Source organism: Pinus tabuliformis, chromosome 9 (genome assembly GCF_031772625.1).
Source record: "Pinus tabuliformis cultivar Carrire ecotype Pingquan chromosome 9, CPIR1, whole genome shotgun sequence".
Classification (NCBI taxonomy): domain Eukaryota; kingdom Viridiplantae; phylum Streptophyta; class Pinopsida; order Pinales; family Pinaceae; genus Pinus; species Pinus tabuliformis.
Window position 1 is genome coordinate 373,455,403 of NC_142307.1, and position 22,416 is coordinate 373,477,818.

Below are 22,416 nucleotides of genomic sequence, written 5' to 3' on the forward strand. Positions count from 1 at the left end.
TTATTTGTCTCACTGAGATTTATGGGCTGTGATCAACCTTCACTCTAATAGTCAGGTTTCTTCCCTTGTGATGGTGACCTTGGCATGTAATAAGGCTTTAAATTTTGATAATATTTATGTGTTTGCATAATTTCCTTCAAAAACTCCCTTGAGACAACCTTGCCACTAAAGAAACTCCATATTTCCACAATTAATTAGCAGCTTCCATATGTGATCTAATTGTCCCTCCATAGGATCTGGATTTACGTATATACGTCATTGTCCCCACTATGGAGTGGCCAAACAATTCTACATGTGCCACTAATTTCATTGCAACTCATTCATGAAGCCAATAATTACATCTCTATCATCATGGTGGTCCCTCCCAAGCTTCTCCACGAGAATAGTTACATGTGGAAGAAGGTTGTGAAGAGTATAGAAGGGTTTTGGAAGCTCAATTCTACTAGGAGAGTGAGAAGGGTTAGGATTCAACTCCCCCCAAGTCTCGGTTGTCCCATCTATGCTCCCACCTCTGGACCCTTGGCCCAACTTTGCAGTGGTCCATGCCCCTCTGGTGTTGCATTTGTGCAAGAGAGGGAATCACAAACCAACAAAAAAAATACCAATACGCCAACCCTACCACAACAACAGCCTAACTCTGTCCCTCCCATAGACAGAATTGTTTAGAAACTTCAAAATTAGTGAAAATAATTTAATTTTCCCTCCAAAGGAAATTTCATGACCGTTCATTACTGAAAATTTGATAGAAGAGTAAGAAAATGCAAAATATCACATTGCATAAGAAAATATTACATATTACAATCAGGTAGCTTGAAATATACCCAATTTGTTGTATATTCTTTAAACCATTGTTTGCTTTTTGTGGTAAATAGAAGATACATAATAATTTGTTGCCTCTTCTTAATTTATTGACCACAACTTTATTATTTATTATTTAAATCCAAGTCCAAATACCTTGTTTTTTTTCCCAACATTATTATATATTAAATATTTCCTTTTTCCTCCACCTTTGTGTGTTGGCCCTTGAAATTTCTATCATAAGTGTTTTTATACTTCGCTAAATTTCATGTGTGGAAAAGAAATGTTTTGTTGCTTTCTCTACACACACATTTATTTTGCGCACCCATTTTTCAACAAATAACCCCTCTTCCACACATCCTTTATTGTGCACACATCCATGACTTCCTAACATTATTCAGAACATTATTATTTGCCATTTATACCCTAGTATAAATACCTCGACCACTTTCCCAACATAATTATAAATTAAGTATTTACTTTTGAGCCCACCTTCTGCATAGCAGTGAAACATATGCTTTTATCTCAGTTCATGCTTTACTTCCACACATTCCTTGCTTCCACGCAAACTCTATCTCCGCAAACAAGATTTATTGATTCCATTAGGATAAATATGTATGTGCATATATTGATGTCTATAGGTATGTGTGATAAGTCTCCCAAGTTCAAAAATCTAAATAGCTCTAAAACTCATGGAAGTAAGCCATGTAGGGATGTAAGGCATGTGTGGAGCTAACGTCCAAGTCGAACCAAGATATTTGTGGGGATAGAGTTTGTTCCGAAGTAATGTATGTGTGGAGGTAAAGCATGTGCAGAGGTAAATAGATAAGTTTCATTACTCTGCATAAGGTGGGACTAAATGGAATACTTTTAACTCAAAACATGCCTTGTTTCCACACAAACTTTAGCTCCATAAATATCTTACCTCCACACATGTGTTACTTCAACACATGCCTTAATTCAACTAATTTTAGAATTAGTGATATTTTTCCAAGCAAAGGACTTATCACATAGGCCTATAGACATTAATATATGTACATGGATATTTTTTCAAAGGAATTAATAAATCTTATTCACAACAATTTAAATTTTATTTCGTAACTATAAATTCTTGTCCAATTGTTTCCTTCTAAAAAAAAAAATTACATTTGGACACACTATATTCTTTCAAAGACATAATAACTCTAGGGAATAAAAAATGTAGGAAAAAAATGAAATTATTTCTAGCAAATGAGGGAGAGTGATGTTACTCATTGATGAGTATACATGACCGTGAATTAGTAAATAATAGACCAAATAATCTCATAGCTCATAATCGAAATATGCACAAACAATTATACTTATTTGTGTATCTAAAACTAGTTGGAAAGTAAAGGAGGGACTTCCACTCTCCACCCAACTATAGACCAACTACACAATATGTTCCTTGCAGCTGACCACCTCTAAGTCATACTCAATTATTTAGGAGATGAGTGCTGAAGGTAATTTATAACAATATTTAGTTAATATATAATCAAGGAAAGGAGCCCATTATCTAGGTTCTTTATAAATGATCTCCAATGATAAGCACCATAGTGACCTTTTAACCAAACCAGAATCAAATAAATGTATTCATGAAAGGCTCAGTAATGTAGAATTGAATTTCAATAGATTGAATACACTATGTGGGTGGTCTATTAGCTTATTTTTTTAATGCAAGGACTACACGAGTCAAGATCCCATTATCCAGTAATTTCCCATTATCCAGTAATTTTGATCATTTAATATGTAAGAAAATAGGGATTCCCTAGTTTGTAAAGGAATTGAAGTGAGATGGACAACGGGTTGCCCGACTAGGGAGCTAAGAGCACGGCCTTTGTATTGTGGAAGCACAAACCTTGAATCATAAGTAGGATCACTAAGTTGGGGATTTGAGCGGGGGGGGGAGTGATAGAAATGTCCATTAAAAATATAAATTGTAGTGATTTAAGATAAATGAGCTTGCAAATTTGTGTTAGATGACTCCTCTTAGGTAGATATTTAGTCGTTGAAGCCATAACCAAGGTTGTGCTCCATTTCATCTATTCTAAGCAAACCAGGAAACTAAAATCAACAAAATGAAATATTAACAGAACTTCGTAGTGGGGAGAGATTTTATTCATGTCCTCTTTTTAGGAGTGAGGAGGGGAGGGAATGTGGGCCTCACGAAAAGCTGCAAATTGCCTAACCCTCAAATTATGTTTCCTAATCCTTTAATTTAGATGGACATCATTTAAATATTTTGATCCTCCTTTATTTTACATTATGATTTTTATAGTTATGTTTTACACCAATTATTTCAATTTTAATACTGTGATTTCACATCCCACTAATGTCAACCCCAAAGATTATTCAAATAATGGTAATTAATAATTTATTAGGTTAATTAAATGGTAGTCACACTTGATTAATTTAGAGACTTTTTTAATAATGTAAACATAATGGGATAACAAATAAATGTTAGTTACTGAGAATGCACATTAATTGGTGTTGATTAAGTTAAATATATAGTTCTTATAATAGTAATATGGTTATGATATTAGTTCAATGTCTTTCTTTTGGTTGGGATGAGGATTTAACATGATAGGAAGACAGGTAAGGGTAATTGGAAAATACATGGAAATGAAATTTATTGTTTCACAATTTGAATGTCAACATAGTTAATTGGAAATAGGTAATTACACTTCACATCATATGTCTAAATGGTATTAACCATTTTTAAAACTAGAAACGTCATAACCTGACAAGTGTAAATGATATGCATCCTTTTTTAGATGATAAATACTGAATATTTTAACTTAGCAAATAAGTTTTCAAACCTATATGTTATGGAAGTGTAAATTTATTAAAAGATCTTTAGTCACCACCATCTCATCATGTTAGTTATGAGTCTTTTGTATATTAAATATAAGAGATCATTTTCTTGTGGGTGAAAGAGGACTTGTACATGATTTATAGATTTAAATATGTGACCCCCTATTTTTTTATGAATAATTGATATTCATTTTTTTTTATAAAAGTTTTCTTAATTGTGTTCTGATGTAATTTTCCTATTACTAGTGAGGTACTAAAGAAAAAATGAATTAATAAATACTCTTCTTTGGGATTTTTCTTGGGCTTTGTGTTTAAGCACATAACATTTGTGATCAATGTTTATGCATAGAAACAACAATACAGTAACATTCTACGAAAAAACATTTTCATTGTCCATAGAAATAGGTTATTTAGTACCAAGTTCTTCAATGCAAATATAAAATCTATATTTATGCATATATAAAAATGTTTATTTAACTCTTGTTAATAATAGTCTAGACAAATGTTGTTTTAACTTTGTTGGCATTGATGTCAGCAAGATGGAGATGTTTCTTGTCATGTGAATGTGTGTTGGATAGTTGGCTTGATGGTCTTGATAGTTGGCATTGATGTCAAATTTATTGTGACATGATGTTTCTACTGGTTACTAGAGATGGCATCCACATGTAATGATTGATTTGAGGTTGGCATGTTATGTTGATTGGAGATGTTGTTGTGGTAGGAGGTTGAAGTGTTGTATATGTCTCTACATGTCTTTGAGACATTCAATTTGATGGTACATGTGTTGATATGAGGCTTTATGTGTTGGAGGTGCCTCTATTAGTGTTGGAGGAAGTTGTATGACTTCGTGATGTTGCTACAGGAGATGAAGGTGCTACTACAAGTGTTGGAGATGTTTAGAGAAGTTATTGTTGCTGCTAGAGAAGTTGGAGGTGTTGGTCTTGGTACTAAGGTTGAAAGAATAGGTATTGCATGTCATTGACTTGTTCTTATCATATTTCATCAATTTTCAGACTTGTTATAGAGCTTTGGAGGAGTGATCATATGCTAAATAAGGTGTTCCATTAGTTGGCAGAGGTTTAGGGCTGAAGGATTGATGTTTCACCTTAGCTTTAGCCTTAGTCGCATGGAGCCAAGCATGTGGGAGTGGATGGAAACATCCATTCACTAGTATAGAAACCTATGGGAGTAGCTATACGTTTCACTCACATGGATTTAGTGGTATGGGAGTGACTGAACGATTTCAAAAGTTTTTCTCCATATTTCTCATGCTGCTCAACTAATTTTTATGTAATGGCAACATTCTTAATCGACACTTTACAGTTTATGGTCAAGAAATTTGTGGTACCTCCACAAAATGACTAAAGTTGAAAATATTAAAAAGGAAAGTGGAGTTAGTGGTTTGATAGATTTAGTGAGTTGAATCTGAATGAAAACAAGCATAAGAATAGTGGTGTGAAGTGTTGGAAATAATACTGAGAGGGGGGGGGGTGAATCATTATTAGTCAAATCAATAACGTTTTCTTTTTATACTCTGACTTACATACGATACTTCAATGAAGGTAACTCGCATGTACACACAACTGTATTTAAGGCAACTAGCATATATCCAGCAAACTTATGATTCAGTGAATTCATCATGTGTTCATCTTTAATTAGTGCATGAATACTTCATTAACCATATAAATAGTAACCATGTGCAATAATAACAAAGCAAACCATGACACATAATGCAAACACATGAACACCAAGATTTAAGGTGGAAACACAATGCGGGACAAAACCACCTGCTGTTGTCTTCTTTTAATATAAGAAAAACCTGTTTACAATCTTGTACTGGTGCAGACTCATACCAATATGCAGGCACCCACCTACATAAGGCTACAACCTTCTCTCGTTCTCTAGCTTCTACTGGAAGCGAGCTACAACCCCCTAGTTCTTGTACTACCCGATCCATTTACTAGTATGTAGGCGCCAACCTAGAGAAGGCTCCAACCTTCACTCGTTTTCCAGTTGCTACTGAAAGGGAGCTCTAACCCCCTAGCTCTTGTACTAGCTGATCCATTTACTAGTACGTAGGTGCCAGCCTACAGAAGGCTCCAACCTTCACTCGTTTTCCAACTGCTACTGGAAGGGAGCTCCAACCCGCTATCTCTTGTATTGGCCGATATGTTTAACAGCACGTAGGCGTCGGCCTACAGAAGTCTGTGACCTCCTTTCTTCCTCCAGGGACCATGTTTCATAAATCTTCAGACTGGATACTCCTTGAACATAACACCACAATCTGAAGGCCTCATTTCATCATATTTTCATACTCAACCCTTCAATAACATTGAAGCTCAGAATCAATCACCACTGCAATAAAACTATCAAATACATCTACATCAACCAATCATTGAAACTCAATCATCAATCTCTGAATCAACCACAACTGAATCAATCACTGGAAACCCATCATCACTAAATCATAATCAATCAATCTGAACATTTCGAACATCGTCACCCGAATACAGTCACCAGAACACAAAGAAGAACCCATAACTTTTCATCAACAAATAGAATGAACTGCAACTTCAAACATCATATTTCATAATGTATATGCTACTTCTATGTGCCAAACCAGCGTGTATACATGCTTTTACCAAAGCGAACAAGTGTAAAGATCTGCGAATACTAACTTGAAACATCAAAACTATTCCAGACTCTAGTCATGCCCAGATTAGAACATTTATAGTGTAAATCATGCGTTAGTATTCAGATATAGAGTATTCATGATCAGACCACATAAATTCATTTCAAGCCTTATGATCCCGATCAATCATTCATCATCAACCACATAAGTGCATCCTTAGTTCAGATCAAGCAAAGCATTAGAAACCCATAACTTGGATATTTGATCTAACACTTCATAAGATATTCAATACTTTCACACCTTGGCCTAATGATCTTCTCCTCCTTATATAGTTTTAGGCCTTTCTCAATACCTCGGACCAAAACCACTTAGGACCAATACCTTGGACAAAATACCTTGGACCACTACCTCGGACCAAATACCATAGACCAATACCTCAGACCAAATACCTTGGACCAAATACCTAAGACCAATACCTTGGACCAAAACCTTGATTTTCCATCCCATATGCGTTTTTTCTTCTGTGAAAGTGCGTGTATACATATACTCTCCTTTTGTTTTGTTAACTCAAGTGTATACACTACTTGGACAAAGTGAACCAGCGTATACTTCTTAAACGACTCTCTTTCTTCAATCTGTGGAGTCTGAAATGTAATCCTTTGTTGTTAACCTATTGCACTATTAACTATCATCTGTGTGGGATGCCATTAAGGACAACACCTATATCATAATGCTAACATGAAGCCTAGTATTTCTTGGTAATTATTGAGTTGAGCACTTGAGTTCATCTACATATTGGAGAAATCTCATTGTTAGTTGGTCGATTCTCTAGTGGTGTGGAATGAGAATGACCTTGGATAAAATTCTTCAAACTATGTGAGTTATATTATGTAGAATTTCTAAAGAAGTTTGTAGTTGTAGTAGCAGTGAGATGAAGAATGTTTCAGCCATCATATGGGTGAAATGTGTGAGACGATGATGTGTGTATTGGAGTAGTATTTTGAGGATTTGTTTTGTATCTTGTCTAGAGATTTTGTGTGGAGGTTTTGGTGGAAGTTAGTGTTGGAAATAATATTGAGAGGGGGGGGTGAATCAGTATTTTTAAATCAATATGATTTTTTCATTTTTCATATTAATATTCTTAAACCACGATGATCTTTAGTTAGTGCAACAGAACTTCATTAACCATTATGAGCAGTAAATAGGAGCAACAAAATAGAAAAGATCATCACACACAAGAAGCACACATGAACACCATGATGTAAGGTGGAAACCCAATGTGGGTGAAAACCACCTGCTGCAAGTCGTCTCTATCTTCTTCTAATAAGAACTTCCTTTTACAATATTTTTTACTGGTGTAGTCTTATACCAGTACACAGGCTTCTACCTGTAGAAGGCTTCAACCTTCTCTCATTCTCCATACTCTCCTGGAAGGGAGCTACAACCCCCTTAGCTCTTGTATTAGCCGATCCATTTACTAGTACGCAGGCTGCTACCTGCTGACATGCTCCAAAGATTTCCAACTGCTACTGGAAGGGAGCTACCACCCCCTTAGCTTTTGCACTAGCTAAGATACTAGCACGTAGGCGACAGCCTACAATATTCTCTCCTCCGGGTACCACGTTTCATACATTTTCAGACTGGATAATCCTGAAGCACAACACATAATCTGAAGGCCACGTTTCATCCAATTTTCATACTGGACCCATCAATATCATTGAAGCACAAAATCAATCAATATTCTGAAACACCCAATCACTAGATCATTACATATACAAGGATAATATGTGTGTTAGCAACCGGATCTAGTCCATCAGATCACATAAAGATAAGTCATTATGAACCTGATCCATTATAGATCTCATCCATCAATACTAAAGCTAAAAACAATCAATCAATCAATCACTTCTCGGAATGCTGTTATCAGAACATAGTACCAGTAACCAGACATTAATTCAGAACCCTGAACAGAGCAGTAATAGACAAAATCAGCTAAAACATATCTTCTAAGAAGTCTGCAACTTCACCAACAGGAAGCATGTGGGTATCCGCACTTCCTCCATGTCAAACCTGCGTATCACCGCACTTATGCCTCCACTGGACTGCACACCTTTGCATCTGTTACTGTGGATTGCCTGTGCACCCCCGCACCTGCACAGTCTTTTGATTTGCGAGTATCCGCACCTGCTGCTGCGGCTTGCCTGCGCACCTCCGCACCTGCACAGTCTTCTGATATGCGAGTATACGCACCTGCTGCTGTGGCTTGCCTGCACACCTCCGCACCTGCTGCAGCAACTCGCTTGCGCACTTCCGCACCTACTGCTGCAGCTCGCCTGCGCACCTCTGCACCTGCACCATGTCTGGACTACGTACCTCTGGGTATAGATAATTTATCAGTCTTCAAGCATACCCCAGACTATCAAATTTACAGATCTGATCATGCGTCAAGGATATCTAGACCCATCAGTAGATCCGTCTTGTAATGCTCAGATTTCTCCTTGATTCAAATCCAGCTATCACTCACCAACTGATCACAAGTATTTAAGATCTCGTCACCTTAAGATATTCAACACATGAGTGTCCTATCCAAATGGTCTCCTTCCCCTTTTTATAGTCTAGGCCTTTCTCAAACCATGGACCAAAACCATAGAGATCCAATAATAGGGGGATCCAAAACCGGGGTTCAAAGCTTTAGATGCAAAACCACGGACCAAACCATAGGTTCAAAAGTGTCAGACTAAATACCATGGACTTCCCGTAAGATTTCCCACATGCGCGCGATTTTCTCTGCATGAAAGTGTGTGAACTGGGGTCTGCACCTTTTGAACTGTGAACCTACAACATGTCCTCATCTTTTAAACGATGCGCCTGTGGAACCTGCCGATGACCGCACCTTTTGATCAGTGCATCTGCGAACTTCTTATTTTCTTCTTTCTTTGTAGGCTGATCATCAATCTTTGCTACTGACCTGTTGCACTATGATCTATCATCTGTATGAGTTGCCATCAAGGATAACACTTGAGCCATAATGCCAACAATCTCCCCCTTTGGACTTGATGGCAAAGCTAACTTATCATACTAAGGGCTGTCATTTGATTCCTTTGAGTTGTCCTGCATCCCATGTATTATGTCACATATGATATCTCTTCTATAGATTCATCTGATTGTATAAAAGTGAGATGTTCTTCTATGAGTGGGTTGCCATCAAGTACAACACATGCATCATAATGCCAACAATCTACCCCTTTGGACTTGATGGTAACAACACCAACTAACTCTCCCCCTTTGACATCAAGGGAAAAGGGCGGACCAAGATATTCTCTTTCCTTGATAAACATTCTGTTGTCCATACTCCCCCTAAGTATCTGCTGAAATCTCTGAATGAGCTCCCGCTTTGTATATGCCAAGGTGTACCAATCTGACCATACTCCCTCTAAGTATTGTTTAAGTCTCTGCTCTGCTGAAGAGTGCTTCTTCATGCTCCCCCTGACTGTAAGCAAGGTTTGCAAGAAGAACATGACTCTATATGTCATAAATGACCTTCCTATCACCAAAGACTCATCCATCTCCCACCAAAATGGGGATATACCAAACTTGACTCATCCACCCAATCAAGTGGGGATACATCAAGGTTTACACATGATAGCACAAGAGTATAACATCATCCATCCCAGGCATAGTGGGGAAACCAACATAGGCCGTTACATGACCTTGATAACGACTGAAATATTTCAACATCATATGACCAGAAGAGATTAGAGACACACTATTACATCATGAGACTTGATATGACCTTTACATCGAATGATATACATGACATTTATAACAGAGACCAAACATCTAAATAAGACCATGAAAGTCATCAATGAATATCATACATGGTGAATGATCAGCTCCATAAGCATCTGCCAATAGCATCTAGACCAGCAATCCTGTATATGCCCATCTCATCAAGATCTGCATGATCCAAGTATCATCACTTTGGGAATATCAATCAACATATGTAAGTATCAATCTGTCATCATATAGGTAAGAACTCATCATCTTCATGTCTCCAACCATGCAAATTTGAGTAATCATCCATGTATCCAACACTATGTATCTTGAGCTCAAAATCTTTTGTCAAGACTTCTTAATATCATCAACAGCAACAATCCTCATCCATACGAGCACCAAGAACTATAGAATTCTGCATCATAACTGTATTATATGATCTTTATTCATATGAAGACAGCAGCATATGAGTGACTCATCATCAAGTAATGTGAATTCAAGGTAAACACCATACATCCATCATCAGAGAATCAACCACAAATCTGATCTGAACATCAACTATGTAATCCCGAGAATCATATGAGACAACTCACAACTATATCATAGCAAGATATACCATTTATCCATGTAATCATCATTACCAAGGACTACCAACCATAATGCCAACAATGCATTATTGAAAGTGTATGCTGCCCCTGAGCCTGTGCCATCTTGTTTACTGTAAGTTCTGATCATGCATATATCAGAAAGAAGTCTCAAGGCATCAACAAGTTAAGATCAAATCATTCAAGTGTCAAGACATTCCCACACAACATCAACAGATTGCAACCATTATGAAATAGAGAAAATAATGGATTGAATCATATCAGACCCCTTTTCTTGAGTCTATCCCACTGCTTTTCCTCAAACTAACATATACGCGACTTCCCTTTATGAAACTTGCATATGAGATTTAGGACACTGAAGTTTTACACTTTCAGCTCCCCCTGAGTCTGTTATGACTGTATATGGTGTTGTGCCACATCTTCCTGACTATACTTCCTTCTTCTTCTAGATCTTCAAGTGTGATGAAGTTTTCTCCTTTTGGTGTGATGCCCGTACCTTACTCCTGCATTCCTTTGCTATATGTCCAAGCTTGTTACATGCATAACATCTTACATGTCTCATATTCCTTCTATAACAATCAACAACTCTGTGACCAAACATATTGCAAGCAAATCAATATCCATTAAAGTACCTGGAATGTGATGATCTTTCTGCAGGATGACCTTGACCCATTCTGCATCTGGATGCAACATGTCCAAGATTATGACATACATAGTATTCAACCTTATTCATAGGAGGAGTAAAAGATTTTCTTTGAAGAGTTTCTTTCCTTGGTTGATGATGAGATTGACCTTTCATCTCCTTGTTAAGCATTTTAGATTTTGCATTAGAGTCCCTTGTCTTACTAGATTCACATTTAACAGATTCATGAAAACCAAGACCATCTTTGATAGCAAGAGACCTTTGACTACTAAGAAAATCATCCAAAATCTTAGTACTATCTTGAAATCGTAAGAGCTTATCTTTTTCTTCTAACTTATCTTTTAGCATATTTACCTCAACCTGATGTTGCTCTTCCTTTTCAAGATACCGCTTCTTCATGTTTTCTTCAGCTTTTCTTCCTTCTTCCAACTGATGTCTTAGATTGAGAACTTCATTTTCTTGTTTTTCATGAGCTTGGAGAAGTTTTTTATTCTTCTTCTTTGATTCTTCAAGATCTTCCTTTAGCGAGAGGATCGTAGCTTCAAGACTTTCATAGTAACTGGATCTATCTCTAAGTTTCTTGATTGTTGTGCTCTTTTCATTGACTTCATCTCTTAGTGATGTTACTTCATCCTGCAACTTTTGATATTTGTCCTTGAATAACTCCCTTACCTTGTTTCCTTCCTCTAGTTGAGCTTTTAGTTTGGTAGCTTCTTATTTGAAGGCACATTCCCTTTCGTTCAATAGACCTTGTTGATCTATAATTTTGTCTGTAAGCCTTTTAAATTCTGCCTCTATTTGATATCTTTCTTGCTCACCCATAAGAGAAAATTCAGTCATTTCGCTATCACATTCATCATTTCCAAATGGATAGATACCTATATCACCAGAGGATAAAAAATTCATACTTGATAGATCGTTTTCTTGTTCATCATGAAGTGATTCTGAATCTGAAGTGTTTCTTCCACATATTCCCCAATCGATACTCCCACTGTCATAGTTCTTCTAAGATGCCTTCTTCTTCTTAGGTGCTTTCTTCTTAAACTTCTTTCCCATTGTTCTACGGATCTCCTTCAAGCGATCAAGCTTCTACCAAAGGACCTGCTCTGGTACCAATTGTTGGAAATAATACTGAGAGGGGGGGGGGGTGAATCAGTATTATTAAATCAATATGACTTTTTCATTTTTCATATTAAGATTCTTAAACCGCGATGATCTTTAGTTAGTGCAACAAAACTTCATTAAGCATTATGCGCAGTAAATAGGAGCAATAAAATAGAACAAATCATCACACACAAGAAGAACACATGAAAACCATGATGTAAGGTGGAAACCCAATGTGGGTGAAAACCACCTGCTGCAAGTCGTCTCTATCTTCTTTTAATAAGAACTTCCTTTTACAATATTTTGTACTGGTGCAGTCTTATACCAGTACACAGGCTTCTACCTGTAGAAGGCTTCAACCTTCTCTCGTTCTCTAGACTCTCCTGGAAGGGAGCTACAACCCCCTTAGCTCTTGTACTAGCCGATCCATTTACTACTACGCAGGCTACTACCTGCTGACATGCTCCAAAGATTTCCAACTGCTACTGGAAGGGAGCTACCACCCCCTTAGCTTTTGCACTAGCTAAGATACTAGCACATAGGTGCCAGCCTACAATCTTCTCTCCTCCGGGTACCACATTTCATACATTTTTAGACAGGATACTCCTGAAGCACAACACATAATCTGAAGGCCACGTTTCATCCAATTTTCATACTGGACCCATCAATATCATTGAAGCACAAAATCAATCAATCTTCTGAATCACCCAATCACTAGATCATTACATATACAAGGATAGTATGTGTGTTAGAAACTGGATCTAGTCCATCAGATCACATAAAGATAAGTCATTATGAACCTGATCCATTATAGATCTCATCCATCAATACTGAAGCTAAACACAATCAATCAATCGATCACTTCTCGGAATGCTGTTATCAGAACATAGTACCAGTAACCAAACATTAATTCAGAACCTTGAACACAACAGTAATAGACAAAATCAGCTAAAACATATCTTCTGAGAAGTTCGCAACTTCACCAACAGGAAGCATGCGGGTATCTGCACTTCCTCCGTGTCGAGCCTGCGTATCACTGCACCTACTCCTCCGCTCAACTGTGCACCTTCACATCTGCTACTGTGGATTGCCTGCGCACCCCCGCACCTGCACAGTCTTTTGATTTGCGAGTATCTGCACCTGCTGCTGCGGCTTGCTTGTGCACCTCCGCACCTGCACAGTCCTCTGATATGTGAGTATACGCACCTGCTATTGTGGCTTGCCTGTTCACCTCTGCACCTGCTGCTGCGGCTCGCCCGCGCACCTCTGCACCTGCTGCTGTGGCTCACCTCCGCACCTCCACACCTCCACCATGTCTGGACTGCGTACCTCTGGGTATAGATAATTTATTAGTCTTCAAGCATATCCCACACTATCAAATTTACAGATTTGATCATGCGTCAAGGAGATATAGACCCATCAGTAGATCCTCTTGTAATGCTCATATTTCTCCTTGACTCAAATCCAGCTATCACTCACCAACCGATCACAAGTATTTCAGATCTCGCTCACCTTAAGGTATTCAACACATGAGTGTCCCATCCAAATGATCTCCTTCCCCTTTTTATATTCTAGGACTTTCTCAAACCATGGACCAAAACCATAGAGATAAAATAATAGGGGGATCCAAAACCGGGCTTCAAACCTTTATATGCAAAACCACCAGCCAAACCATAGGTTCAAAAGCGTCGGACTAAATACCATGGACCACCCGTAAGATTTCCCATGTGCGCGTGATTTTCTCTGCATGAAAGTGTGTGAACTGGGATCCGCACCTTTTGAACTGTGAACCTACGAACATGTCTGCATCTTTTAAACAATGCGCCTGCGGAACCTACCGGTGACCGCACCTTTTGATCGGTGCGCCTGCGAACTTCTTATTTTCTTCATTCTTTGTAGGCTGATCATCAATCTTTGCTACTGACCTATTGCACTATGATCTGTCATCTGTATGAGTTGCCATCTAGGACAACACTTGAGCCATAGTGCCAACAATCTCCCCCTTTGGACTTGATGGTAAAGTTGACTTGTCATACTAAGGACTGTCATTTGATTACTTTAAGCTGTCCTGCATCCCATGTATTATGTCACATCTGATATCTCTTCTGTAGATTCATCTAATTGTATATAAGTGAGATGTTCTTCTATGAGTGGGTTGCCATCAAGTACAACACATGCATCATAATGCCAACAGTTAGTGTTGCAATTTTGTTATTTCTTTGAGATTTGATGATATGTTGCTACAATGATCATGTTGAGAAAGGTTATGAGTCCATTCTGAAAATTTATGAAATGAGGCTCACATGGACAAAGTGAAGGGATGAAGGCTTCAAAGTGTACAATGACTTGGAAAATTTAGTAGAAGGAAGATATTTCTCCATCCAATAGGATTATGAGAGACCAATGTCAGTTGGGCGACGATCGTTCATCATGGTGGGCTTCAACGGATGGTAGTCAGTAGATCCATGAGAGAAACATTTTCCTGTCTGATAGGTGCCAACACACTGTGAAAGAAGTTGAGTCTTCTGACTTATGGGTGTAATGTTCTCCATGTATAATTTTTTCATCATATAATAAAATAATTGAGCAGTGCAATAGCAGCACAGTGGTTTTTTCCCCAAGGAAGGGTTTTCTGCCAGACATACTTGTGTCCATTGCGCTGATTATTTTTATGGTTTCATGTCTATATTTGATACTCTGATCTATATTTATGTGTTTCAATTCATGTGTGGTTAAAATATTAATTAATTGGAGAAGAATTGTATAAGTGTTCACACTATCGATTGACCCCCTGCCCCCCCCCCCCCCCTCAATGGTGATCTATTTTCCAACAAACTTTTATTTACATAGGTCTATAAGTTATTTAAAAATAAACTATAATAGCCCCAAGTTCATTTTCTGTGTAAATATAATAAATCCAAGGTCATGTAACACAAATTCCAAGTTGAATAATAGGTGAACATTATAGTGTGTATCACTTGCGGTTTATTAATAGCTATGGAAATTGACAAAAGGAATTAGCGAAGATAAAGAGGAAATAAATGGAAATTTAATTATTGGAATGAAGGAAAATAGGAGAAAAAGGAGATGAAGAAACAAAAATATCAATGAAAGGGAAATTAGAGAGAAAATGAAGGAAAATGAAGAAAAGGCATGCAAGAGACATCAATAATAAAAAGACATCACAGAAATAGGTCACAACTAGTGTCAGTTTAACTTTTGATCACTGTAAAAAAATGAGCTCTAAGAGAAGAGAGAGGAAGAACTTGTGCAAGAAAGAAAACAAAGAAAATCAAGGGAACACAAGGAAAATATTAGAGAAACCACTACAACATGTGTACATTGCAGGTAATAGGTTGCATGTGTGATTTCCTTGCTAATATTTGGCTGAATAGTATATGCATGTGGTTCTTTAGTTATTTTACTGTCATCGACATGGAATTTTCTTAGATTGGAAATGGCCTTAGCCTTCCCTTTCCATTTCTTGGATAGGCATGATGTAGTGGGTAATTTATTTTATTAAGATTTGGATGGTTGGAAGACTTGGATCCTCATTGAGGTGGTCTCTGTTATAGTATCATTCAACACTCTTGTAGACCTAATTCTCTTATATGACCTTCGACAGTCCCTTTACCCTTGTAGACTTGAGTTTATCTTAAGAAAGTATATTTCAGAATCCATACATGACTCTTCCTACTGTAAAATGCGTACATACATAGGTCCCATAACATTATACCTGCGTACACATTTTTCAATTTGAAAAAAATAGATAAAAGCTATTTTTCAGGCGGGGTTTGTGGTTTTCATCGAAAGTCCACCTACAAGAGCCTGTGGCCTTACTAAAAAAAATCATTCTAGGTGGCATATAAACACCCCTTAGATAGGTATAATTCATAAATAAGAGAAATATTAATATTATACTCGATTTCCCCCAAATCAAGTCTGCCTCTCATGCATGTTGAACTCTTAGTCTCTAGGAAACCCTAGTTTCCTTTGTAGAGATGCTTAATCACCTTATATAGCATATTGTTGCATTTATAAGAGAGGCCTTCTTCTTGACTTGGGATGGAAATATCTGGAGGAAGAATTCATTAGTGCCTTTGGCCTGGATTAGGTTGTATATTTTATGTACTTACTGTTATTCATCAATAAAGAAACTCATGTCTTGTTCCCGATATATGTTTTTATTTTATCAATGATAGTGTAAATTGATATTTATGATGATATAAAATATTATTATGCATGTAATTTAAATTATATATTATATCTATCCTTTTGTGATTGATTTGTAGATCTGCACATCTTGGATGAAGCATACGGTTTGGACCCTATAAGAACATCTTCAAACGTATGTTCCTAATCCCAACTTTCGTAATTCAAACATTTGACATCTTGGATTTAGTGTTGTTTGTTGATTGATCTATTTCACTCTATTTGGGGTTTCAAACATGGCCTTTGGGATTATTTACCACCAACATAATTGTCGAGTCCACTGGGGAATATTATTAGGCATTTCCTAGAAGGGTTGTTTTCTTTGATATGGATTTTTAATCTGTTGTTTCCTAGTTTTTTTAGCCTTATGAAGTCTTCAGTAATTTGTTCTTTTAGCCTAATCTTTCATATCTAGGATTTCTCTTTTATTTTTCTTTGATTTTCTTTCTATATGAAATTTTGTTTATAGACAGTTGTATACACATGCCACTACTTCCAAAGAAACTCATGTATACACTTTTTTCATCACACACAATTGTGTATATATTCTAAACTATTTCTGAAAAGTTGCGTGTCGATCTGAAAAAATGAAAAAATTTCATTTCTTGAATTTTTTGATGCTTTGACCAAGTTTGTTTGACATTTTTTAATCTTTGTAAGGCCTGTAATCATCTTGGTAAGTGTGTTTGTTGATATCTTTCCTCTTGTTGGAGAAATGTCTATGTTAACCTAGGGTTTTGAGTTTTTTAAGATTTTACATTTGAAGTTGTGTTCTAGGTCTTCCTTGTGAAGTATTTGGTTGTTTTGTTTCTCTAAAAGAAATATTTATTGCTGTTGAATTTGTTCATAACCTAGTTTTGATTTTCTTCTTTTATGACCTAGAAGTTGCCTCTTTTTTATTACTCTTTCCTATTTTTCGAAAAGGGCTTCAGATTGTTTGGTGAATATGAGATTTCATTCTTCTGAGGTCTTTCCGATTCTCTGAGTCTCTTTAATCCTTTTTGAAACTTCTTGAAGTTATAAGTCTTTTCATCACAGTGGTTTTTCAATCTTTATGATTTAATTTGTGACCAAGTGTACTTGAGTGTTCTTCATACTTTTCGATTTGAGATATTTGATTTTCTTCCCTTTATGAAATTTTAGTTTTCAAGATTCTTAGAAGAAAAAGTAAATCACTATGTTGTTGCCTTCTTTTCTTTTTGTTTTTGGGTTTTGTGGCCTTTTGGGTTTTAAAAAATGTGAAAGTTATGTGATAAGCTCAAATGTCATTTTTCACTTTGGGAAGTGTTTTGTCTTTGGGATTTCTTCTCTCTGTTGGTTTGATTTACATTTGTCTTATTGGTCACGTTTTCTTTCTTCAGAATTCTCTTTGAATCTTGCATTTACATACTAGTGTGCATTAGTTTAGATGCATTTTAGATATCATTTAGTTATTTTTGTTAGATTTTGAATGTGTGAGTGCCAAATTGGAAAAGAAAAAGAAAAATATTAAGTTTCTCATAGAACCTTCTAGAAGTCCATTTTCATCGAAGAAAGAGAAGAGTTGCATTTTCATGTAGCCTAGGTTTTCTTATTGATTTCTTTTGAATCATAACACCACTAGTTTCACTTCAGTTTCCCTTGTCCTAAACAACAGAAAATTAAAATGAACCAGACCTTCTTCTTTTCGTCATAGCAACATCAACTAGTCTAGGGAATTTTAGAGCCTTGGAATAGGTGCGTGGAGAGTAAACTCTCCAAGGCCATTCAAATGGAAAAGTGTAGAATTTTATTAACGAGTGGAAATCCAGTGTCGTTAAGTTGATTGGGAAAGCTCCTCCAACACCTTATTTATGAATGAGGATGTGAGAAGATAGGGAAAGAGAGATACCCCCTCTCATACTTGTTAGATCACATGCACAAAACATTTCCCCCTGGGTTTTGATTATGAGATGGTGAACTTACTTTCCTTTCCTAGGGAGCAGACATGTGACTGTGGGGGGGAATTCCAATGGTACCTGAGGTAAACATTGCATCACTTTCATAGTACTTCTCGAGGATTCACTCACGAAGCCTAGGTACATGGATCAATGAAGGATATTGTCCTGAGGTCAACATAACTACTTATGATACTTCACTAGTAGGTTTGGGCCCTCATCATCCCAACTTACCTTCTGGAGGTCCTTTTCTTAACTTTCTTTTATTTTTGTGTCTCGTCCTAATCACCCAGAGCATAATTACTTGAAAGTTGTTTTCTTGTTTTTATCTTTAGGACTCTTTTTTAGAGAGTGCTTTCTGCTCCTAGCTTGCCTTAGGTGATTTTGTTCTTTAATTTTTCTTTATATGTAAAGGTTGTTGATCGACTGGTTCATCAATATAGAAGGCTTCGCACGCTTTCAATTCCGCGTGTTGATACTTCACCGAGAAGCAACTAGAGTATTTTTTTTGGTTCTTTGGAACTAGTGCAAGCTAATGCAACAAATACAAATCCTTCACCCAGGGTTCCTAGTTCAAAGGAATAACCTACTATAGCCAATAGTCTGGGAAAAAATGGTATGTGTCTTGCTAGCGTAATCTTCTAGTCAAAAGACCAAGTAGAAGTTAAAGATATTCTATAATCCTTTGGGAATCTTATAAAGCCTCTTCCTTTTGAACTTCCTCGCATTGTATCATATGTGGATACTCCAACTCATAGCCATGGTAGTCCTCTTCACTCTCCTTATTTCTTCATGGCAAATGTTAGTAGCACTAGTTTGGATGCCGATATAGTTGGTGTACATACTCCTTCTTCAGTTAGAGGAGGAGTTAATTTTTCTATATTTACCATTAAATCTAGCATTGTAGTTGTTGGCTCTACCTCCACTCCTAATTCAAGTGGTCGCAGCCAACATTATTCTCATATCACTGTTGATTTTCCCTTTGGAACGACATCTAATGGGATTCCCTCAGTTCCATCAACCTTACCTTCCACTACTCCAGGAACTATGCCTTAAATGGCTATTAGTTCTACATATTTGCAAGGTTTCACATTTGAAAGTGAACATGTTCCTCCTTTCAATCCATCATTGGGTATAAGATCAATGCATTTCCCTAGATTTGTTAAAAATATTAATCATTTTCAAATTTAAGGTATCCATGGCTTTGTATATCTTTTAGTTAGTGGTTTTGGGTTTAAAAATCCTTCTTAAATTTTTGGCCAGCAAGGGAGTATGCCCTTCCCTACTAGATGTACATCGCCAACTTTTTGTCATTTGTCCTGTGTTTGGAACCCTTACCAATGGGTTTCTCCTTCTTATAATGTTCCACTTCGAGGAAATGTTATTATGGCTTGTAATCCTACAACAGGGAGAGGATAGCCTCCATGTACCCCTAGACAACAAGGTTTTCCTTATAGTTTAGGTTCTCCTATGAGTAATCCTTGGCAGCCTAGTGCCCCTCAAAATCTAGTAAATTGTTTTGCAAACCTCCAGAATTCCACTCATGGAGCTTGGAGTTTAGTAGTCTCACCATGCTTACCATTCCTGGAAACTCTCAATTTTCTAGATATTTCAAAATTAATTAAGGATTCGATCCATTACAACCCAACTTGGCCCTCAGTCCCTACCAAACATCCATCAGACATGCAAAAATTTGAAGGGAAGTCTAGGGAAAATCCAATAAACCGTGTAACCAATTTCCATTTATGGTTCTCATCAAATTCCTTGATTGAAGATTCAATTAGGTTGAGACTCTTTCAACACACCTTAACTGGAAATGCAGAAAATGGTATATTGAATTAAAGGGTAATTTTTTTCTATGTTTGGTGAGTCGTCTAATATGTTCCTTAACCATTTTCAGTTTCCTGTCCATTATTATGTCAAAACTAAACATGTGGCCATTTTTTAGCAGGACAAGGCCAACCATATTTCTAGCCACATTTAAGAGTGGTGCAGCAGGAAGAGATTGATCAAATCTTACATACTTGATGAATTTTTACTCAAGTGGTTTCTGAAATATTTATAGCCTTAAATATCTAAGGATGTGTCATGTTCAAGAGTGTTCACAGAAGAATAGGCTATCTTTAGAGGCCAGTAGTTAGAGATGATTTATTCCCGGTATGCTGTGCTCTAAAAAATACTTCATAATGGTCCTAGATCTAAACTTGATCTCAGCAAACCGAAACTTAGCCCCCATGCCAATGGAGTTGTAGGATCGCTCGATACAATTATGATGAGTTTGTTAGTGAACCAATTAAATAAGTTGTCATTTCAATTTGTTTCTTCGATGCAAACCACATTGTTTGTGCCTTCCCCTTCTCAAACTTATGTCATTAATGTCGTCCATTCCTTGAATTCCAAAGGAAATAAAAAATCTAAAGGGAAGAATAAAGGATGTGGAAAAAATAAGGATAAGGGAGTGAAGGGGAATGGAAATAAACCTAGAGAGAACACTAGTGAGGGCAAGAAGGAGTCCAAAAATAAAGTTAAATTCCCATAAAATCTATGCAGTGGGGATCATCTTACTCATATTTTCCCCAATATTAAAGATGCTCAATGCTTGTTAGCACGACAGGGTTCTTCTAGTTCCCGAGTTGTGATTTCTAACCCTTTTCCCCAAGAGTAGCAATTACTTTCTAGCACCAATGTTAATACTGGAACCCCTACAGGGGAAGACCAGGAAGGAGAATCCACATCGAATATGTATGCATTTAAGACTCATTTTCACATTTTAACAAGAGCTCATGGTTATGGAGAACCAAAATATTCTAAAGCTAAAACTACTTCCAATAGTTAAGAACCTCTTCATATAAAGAGTCCCATAGTTGAATCTTTACCTCAAATGCCAAAATGCTCCTCAAAATGATTGATTTATAATCCAAACTCTAGGTTTGCTCAGAACTATTCCATTTTTGAATATTTAACCCAAATTCTTTATGCTATGTCAGTGTTAGAGGTACTCTAGTGATGTCATTCACAATGTAGTGATTTTCTCACTGCGATCGGAGCAATGGACCCGAAAAACTTTCTAGTGATTACATTTGATATGTCAAATGTAAAAAAGAGACTCCCTCATCACATGGATTTTCAAATTAAATCTACGTATCATAAGAAAAGCATCATTTTTATCGTAGTTGATGAAGATGCTTCTACATGTGTCATGTTGTAAATCTATCAGGTCCCCTGAACCTCTTTCCTCTCCTACCCTTTTAAACACATTCGATGGTAATTCTCATAGGCCTCGTGGGATTATGCCTGACTTCCTAGTTACTGTGGGGGGAAAGGTAGTTAATGTGGAAGTGGATATAGTCAATTCCAATCTAGATTATAATCTTTTATTGGGTTGGAATTGGGTATATGCAGTAGATTCCATAGTCTCATCTTTGCTTCACATACTATGTTTTCCTCATGAAGGGAGAATTATTTTAGCATACCAATTACCCTATTCTCCCAATGACCCAAACACATCAATTGACTCTACTGTACCCTTAGTTAATAATTCTAAGAAACCTACTAAGAATTTAGGAGCTGGAATGTATTCCTCATTGATGGGTACTTTTGAGCTTCCATCTCCTGTTTTATATGTCAATGTCATCTCATCCTCTAGGGTGGTACCTCGAAAATGTTCTTTTAGAACTCAATATTTCTTGGATCCTTGGACCTTTCCCCCTCCTACTACCTCATTCAAAGAAAGGAAAGTTGGTGGAATGGATTATCCTATATCTGCAGCAGAAATGGCATATCAAGCCATTCTCAACACTGCAAATCATGATCCAATCCATCTTTCATCAGAAGATTTGGATGATGAGGTGGCACCTGTCTTGGCAAATAACTACACTTTGGCCATGGATTGATTTGATA